General features: G+C 33.5%; 1 pseudogene; it reads right to left on the bottom strand.

The window, feature by feature from the left end:
• Positions 1–2,398: 2,398 nt before the first annotated feature.
• LOC123643170 lies at positions 2,399–2,546 on the bottom strand (annotated as a pseudogene).
• Between the last annotated feature and the right edge of the window lie 4,244 nt (positions 2,547–6,790).

The raw sequence follows: 6,790 nt of genomic DNA, 5'->3' as shown, positions 1-6,790 counted from the left end.
TGTTGTTGATGATGAATAATGTCATTGTAAATAGCTGGGAAAATAAAATTAATATCTAATTTAGTAATAGTGTGTGTTTAGATAATACTGCCGATAATTAAATACACAGAGCACAGGCTCATGTATTAGTTCTATAATAAAGCATAACCCTTTATTTCTAGTAAGGAATAATTTAGAAGCATGAATACAGTATTAAGACTTAGGAATAAAGGATTCTGTTTCCAGATTTGCTGGTATCTTTGTGACCTTGGGCATGGCCTGTTACTTTTGTGACCAGGATTCAATTTCCTCTTCTATAACATGAACTAGGTAGACTCTAAAGTTCTTTTTGGAGAAAATATTCTGGGAACCTGGTCAATTTTGAATTTTGAATTTAGTATTCAGAAAAAATACCAGCCATCCTCGTCTGTATTCAAAAGAGAAGAATAAGAATGAATGCATGGTTTAAAGGAGTTAAGGCACCTCCCTCTGACTTTGTCAGCCGATTGGCTCTGGTTTGGTTCAGATGCTGCTTGATGTATAGCCAAGGCAATAAAAGAACTCCATGAAAGAAACTGCAGATTTTCCAAGGGCTGTTGCTGAGTGCCCCAGTTATTTCCAAATCTATTATATTAAGAAAAATAAAGCATTAAAATGGACAACTTCTTATCCAGTGGTTCTCAAAAATGAAACTGTGGAAGCTTTAGAAAGGCCTTAAGCTCTTCTGTTCCACAGATTAAATTCTGCAAATTAATGTGAAGCCAACACAACGCAAGGGTAGTGGTGGTATGGAGGCTCAAGGGCAATGCCAACAGCATCCCTGTAATCTGCTGCCAAGAGATCTGCACAAGGGATCTTCTTCTAGCCCTGGGAAGTTCCTGAACTGAAATCCTGCCTAAATGGCAGTAAGACTTCAATAGAAATGGAAGGACTAAGATATATGGAATCAGAAAGTAAGTCTCTGCGGACTTGTTTGTCTAGACAGGTACATTGTGCTCTCATACATGGCATAGGCAACCAGCAGGCTCCTGATGTTTCCTTGTTGAGCCAAGAGCTAATCCAAATCTCTGAGTCTGTTTTATTATTGTGTGTACGTGTGCGTATGTATGTGTGTGTGTGTTAAAGCTGAATATTCCACTCATTTCCATTTTAATGCATTACTGAGTCATCTTACTGGTGACATATTTAATTTTATATTACATTGGTAAGACAAAAGTACTCCATTGCTAAAAATTAACCAAATCTTGCACTTTGGTTCTACCACAAGTTCTAACTTCATTGGAAGATTGAATGGTATAGGCACAAATGCAAGTGTGTTACAATCATGCCGCTCAAGAGGACAAGGGTTTTGAAATTAGGATGTCATTAATACTGTTTCATAGTCATAGGTTTTAGCTGTGGTTCCCCTCCTTTTAATTAATATATATTTTTAAAATATTTTCAGGTTTGCCCTTTTGTAACTTGTGCTGTCATTAGTTTTGTTGTTATTTTGTTCTTCTTTATCCCTCTGTTATCTCACACTGCCTTTTTTCCTAAAGATAGAGACAGATGTAGGTGAGCTATGGAGTCTTTTGTCTCACTTAAGTGGGTCTAAATTTTCTCAAGTTTCAGAACCACTACATCTGAGTAATATTCATATGCCCAGTGCCCTTGCCCAGCCAGGCTTACATGTTTTTCAAAATGCCACTGGGAGAAAATGTCTTCCTGAAACCCCACTGGGACAATTTTTGAAATAAAACCATAATGTGGTTGCATTGCATTACATGCCTCTTTGGGTTGGTTGGTTCAGTTATTATTGGTGCATAATGATGTACCCTAACCTCAATGGCATGAACAACAATCATTTTGTTATGCTCAGTGATTCTGTGGATCCAGACTTCAGAAAGGATACAGCAAGGTTGCTGCCACTCATTATAATGTCTGGGAAAACCTGAATTCTGGGGGTAACTTGACAACTGAAAACACTGAAATCATCTGAAAGCTCATTTGCTTACAAGTCTAATAGATTGTGTTGGATTCTTTAATCTCTAAACTTTTTTTCTTCAGTAATCCAGGGATAATTTTAGTACTGGATTCACAGGTTTGAGATAAATTTTATAATTTTTGTATATATGAATGTAAGTAGGCAGGTGGAAGGTATGTGTATATGTTCCTCTATGAAATTATCTGAACCAGTTAGACAAGAATTTTATTTTATTCACATAGGTCACCATAAAATATCATGGCACATAGAAGGTGCTCTTTGAATATTCCACATGAAAGAATGTAGAGAAAATTCTTATCAATGGGCCTAGTATAAAGTAAAAGCTCAAAATATGTTTTGGTGTGAAAAAATATATTTCCTAGACTCCATGTGGCAGAGCATAATGGTTTTGAGCACAACCACAGAAAATATACCATCTAAATTCTTTTTTTTTAAGAGGGTCAATGCAGTGCCCTACTACCACAATTTATGCAGTCGAGTTTGGGGAAATCACAGAGGTTAGCACATCCGGAGTGCAATGGCTAAGTCTTACCCTGGAAAAAACATCTTTATGATCATGTTATCTCCCCTGCCAGGTAAGCATACTACCTAAGTCCTAATGCCAGCTCCATTATTTGCAAGCAGTGGACCTGGCCTCAGTTTTCTTGTATGTAAAATAGAAATGATTTAAAAAGAGAATTCCTGTTTCTTGGGGTTGTTGTAAGGTTTAAACGCATGGCATGTGTTGACATCGTATAAACTGAACTGCCAGACCAGATTTGGAACCACTGATAGATCTCTCACAGAGGGCCCTTGTGTCATAGATCAGGGATTAGGAAATGGGTTTCCATGTGACAAGCACTAAATACTGGGAAACCCAGAGACCAAGCAAGAGAGGGCTGTATCATAACCCAATAGATTATAAGCCAAATGTTTAAAATAGATGTTTCTCTACTCTTTACATATATTTATCTTAAATTCTCCCTTAGTTACTTTATCTAGGGACTCTTTTTAAAGACATGTCTCCTTTAGCTCTGTTCTTAAAAATAAAAAAGAGATTTTTCAATTGATAAAAGTGAAAATGCCCCCAATACTTCCTCCCTGGTATTCTGTTTGTATTAAGCATGTTGTGATAATCAGAAGAAAGCCCCAAGAAGCAAAAACCCAAGCAAAACAGAACTAGAAGTAAATACATCTGCTACTGATCTCCATTTGAAAATTCTTTTTCAGTGCTAACCTTGAAAATTCTGAGTTCAATTCTTTTAAGCTAGATGAAATTTCTTTCTAGCTCTGTACACTGAAGTGTCTATCACCTTCCCACCATCGCTATAAAAACTGCTTTCTATGATGTAGTCAATTTTGGAGGTTGAGTTTAGATGGGGCATAAAGTAATCTAATTAAACTAATTGAAAATAAGATATAAAAGTCTTAACCTTCCCAGAGACATTTCACTTTCAAATGAGGTAGTTTATTAAAAGCAATGAATCTAGTTGATGAAATGTCAGGCTGTATAATAAAAGAAAACTGAAGAAATTAACATTTATTGAAAGTCCACTATGTATAAGGATTTTGCATATAACTACCCTTAAAGTAGGAATATATGTTAATTAATGCTTTCTATACCTTAATAAATATATATTTTTATTTGAAAAATTATATTTGAAAGACTCAGAGAGTTAACACATTTGTCTAAGTTATATAACTAATATTGCAAAGAACTTGGAACTGAATCCTCATTTACACAAGGGACCACTCTAGTATGATGTAACAATTGTCATAGTACCAGATACTTGTTCTTTATTCTGAGCCCCTAAATAATGGATTGGAACAATACCAAGTAAAAATTGCATATATCTAAATTCTTTATATAAGAATATATTTTGATTGATAAAGGCACAATGTCAGTTTCACAAATATAATGAGGTTTGTAGAATTTTTTATAATATAAGTAGGCCAAACAGATGGAAAATAGAGCCATTTTCATTGGTTCGTAGAATAAGGTCCATTTTGTTGGTCTTCTTGTCATGAGTAGGTCTCTTTCTATTTATTTTTTAAAATTATTTTTTGGAGGTGAGTACAAGTTGCTAACTAGCAGTGGCAACTACTGGTTAGTAGTAACTAGTAGATGTATCTTCTTATCTCTGGAAACCTGTTGCCATCCAAATTTTCTGTAAATATATGACAAAGCATGTATGGTATGTTCCTTCTCAGAATTTTTTGAAGATATCTTTGCATTATTGCCTTTGTTGTTATGGTAATAAATGTTTATCAACATTTCTCTTTGTGCTGCATGGAATCCAAATATATTTTTACTGACAGCCTCCTTCAGCATGAAAATATGATTTCTGTAATCACAATACATTTCCACAATTTCAATATGCAAAAATCAAATATCTGGACACACACAATTATATAGATCCTGTAGGCAGTTCAGCTTCATGTCATCTGATAGATATTTATTATCAGAAGCTTTCATTTTTATTCCAAACATTGTGGCATTCAATGGTAAGAGCCAAAAAAAAAAAAAAAAAGGTTCTTTACTCAAGAATAATTTGTGATAAAGAAAGTCCTTCAGAAAGCTTCTGGAGAAGCAAAGAAAGATCAGTAATATATTAAGCAGACAAAGGGATTTTGTCACAGCAGATAATATATAATGATTATCAGTATTAAAATGCCAAACAATATTTTCATACATCTGTTAATCTACACATTGTGAAATTTCCTTGAAAATATATTTTTCCTAGTTTCCAAGGTTTTTAAGAAAGGACACAGCCCTTTGAAGGGTACAAAATTCAAAGATAATATTATCTTTTTCTGTTATACTTGGTACTGACTTAAAAGAAAAACTCAATAACATTTATCAAATCTATTGTGATGTTATAGTTACCTGGTAAACTCTTCTATGAACTTGTTTATGCCTATAGCTATAAAATTGCAACATTATTTTATTGATCTTTAGTATCAATTCATTGAAAGTCCATAGAATGGGGAAGTTTCACTAAGAAAATGGAAAGTACTGTACTCAAAATTAGATGCGGTACTTATAAATTTACAGAAAGCATGGTAAAATATACCTTGTTTATTCAGGAGGTGCCTCTTACTCTGTGTTAGTGTTAATATTATTCCAACATTCAATGAATAATATATACTTTTTTTACCTCCAGAACAACTTATTTTGTTGTATTTATTATGAGCTTTATTTACAGAAAGACCTTGGCTATTTTATAAATCTGAGGCCACCTTGCTACTTTCCCCAGGCTTCAAATCTTTAAATGTAACAGCTAATTCTTCAGTGGCATCCACATCTTAGCATCTGTGTTTATCACCTGGAATCTGTGCTTTCTATGCCATCCTACCCACTTTCTCAAACATCTGTCTCATTTTTATTGATTTTATAGAACCCAAGGTAGAAATAAGGTATTATTTTCTGTGGTTACTACAAGAAATGAATTTATGGTATTGCTCAGAGCAAAGAGACCCAGGCAGCTGAATTTTTCAATTTAGTTTTATTTTTTCTCAGTTTCATTTTTTTAAACTTTTATATAGAGGCAAGGATTTTTTTTTTTTCAGTAAAGTTACCTGACTTGCCTAGAGACATTTCAAATCCCAAAGTGTAGTTAGTTGTTCTTCATCTATTTGTCAATAGATTAGGGCCATTTTATCTGTGTTGATTGTGGAATTAAGTCAGACAGAAAGTCCCAACTTCTTGGATTGAATAACCATACTGACTGATTTATTTGGTCAATTCTATTAAAATAATCCAACCAGTGGAATGTCTGAAAATATAAAGGCATGACCCAATTCTAACCTTTGACACCTATAATAATAGCCTGCTGCATTAAAAAGTCAAAATCAAAAGGAAAGGTATCTTCTCAAGATAAGAACATCAATTATCTAATAGATTGCATTTGTGGAAATAGGCATTTTCCTTTCATTATTCTGAATTGTACATCTGACAATGGCAATGATAAACCACTATAATGGTTGGTTCATATGATGATAGCTGTCTAACAGGAATTAACTGAGATGTTATTATTGTAATAACACTGAGTCAGACGGGGATTTTGGTATATTTCTGTTTGTGCCATTAATTCAGGAACTTATCTGTAACCAACAGTGCTCAGTGTTCTTAGTTTTTTTACACCTTTATTGAAAATATTATCCTATAACATAATCGATAAATTCTTTAGAATATAGATTTTTTTAAGTTTTTGGCCTAAGCGAAGAATTTATAACTAAGATCCCAAAAGCAACAACTACAAAAATAAATGAATAGAAATTATTTAAACTAAAAAGTTTCTGCACAGCAAAAGAAATAATTAACAGAGTAAATAGACAACCTACAGAATGAGAGAAAATATTTCCAAAGTATATATCCAACAAAAGACTAATATCCAAAATCTACAAGGAATTAAAACAAATCAGGAAGTAAAAAAAAAAATAACCTCATTAAAAAGTAGGCAAAGGATATGAACAGGTTTTTTTCAAAATAAGATATACAAATGATATGAACGTAGTGAAAAGGGAATACTCATACACTGTTGCTAGGAATGTAAGTTAGCACAACTTATGTGGAAAACAGTATGGAGATTCTTCAAGGAACTAAAAGTAGACCTACCATTTAATCCAGCAATCCCACTACTGGGTATCTACCCAAAGGAAAAGAATTCATTTTAAAAATACACCTTCACTTGTATGTTTATTGCAGCACAATTCACAATTGCAAAGACATGGAATCAAACTAAGTGCCCATCAACTGATAAGTGGATAAAGAAAATGTAGTGTGTATACACACACACACACACACACACACACACACATATGCATACACACCATGGAATACAAGTC

Source organism: Lemur catta, chromosome 7, assembly GCF_020740605.2.
Source record: "Lemur catta isolate mLemCat1 chromosome 7, mLemCat1.pri, whole genome shotgun sequence".
Lineage (NCBI taxonomy): Eukaryota > Metazoa > Chordata > Mammalia > Primates > Lemuridae > Lemur > Lemur catta.
This window is presented reverse-complemented; position numbering and strand designations above follow the sequence as displayed.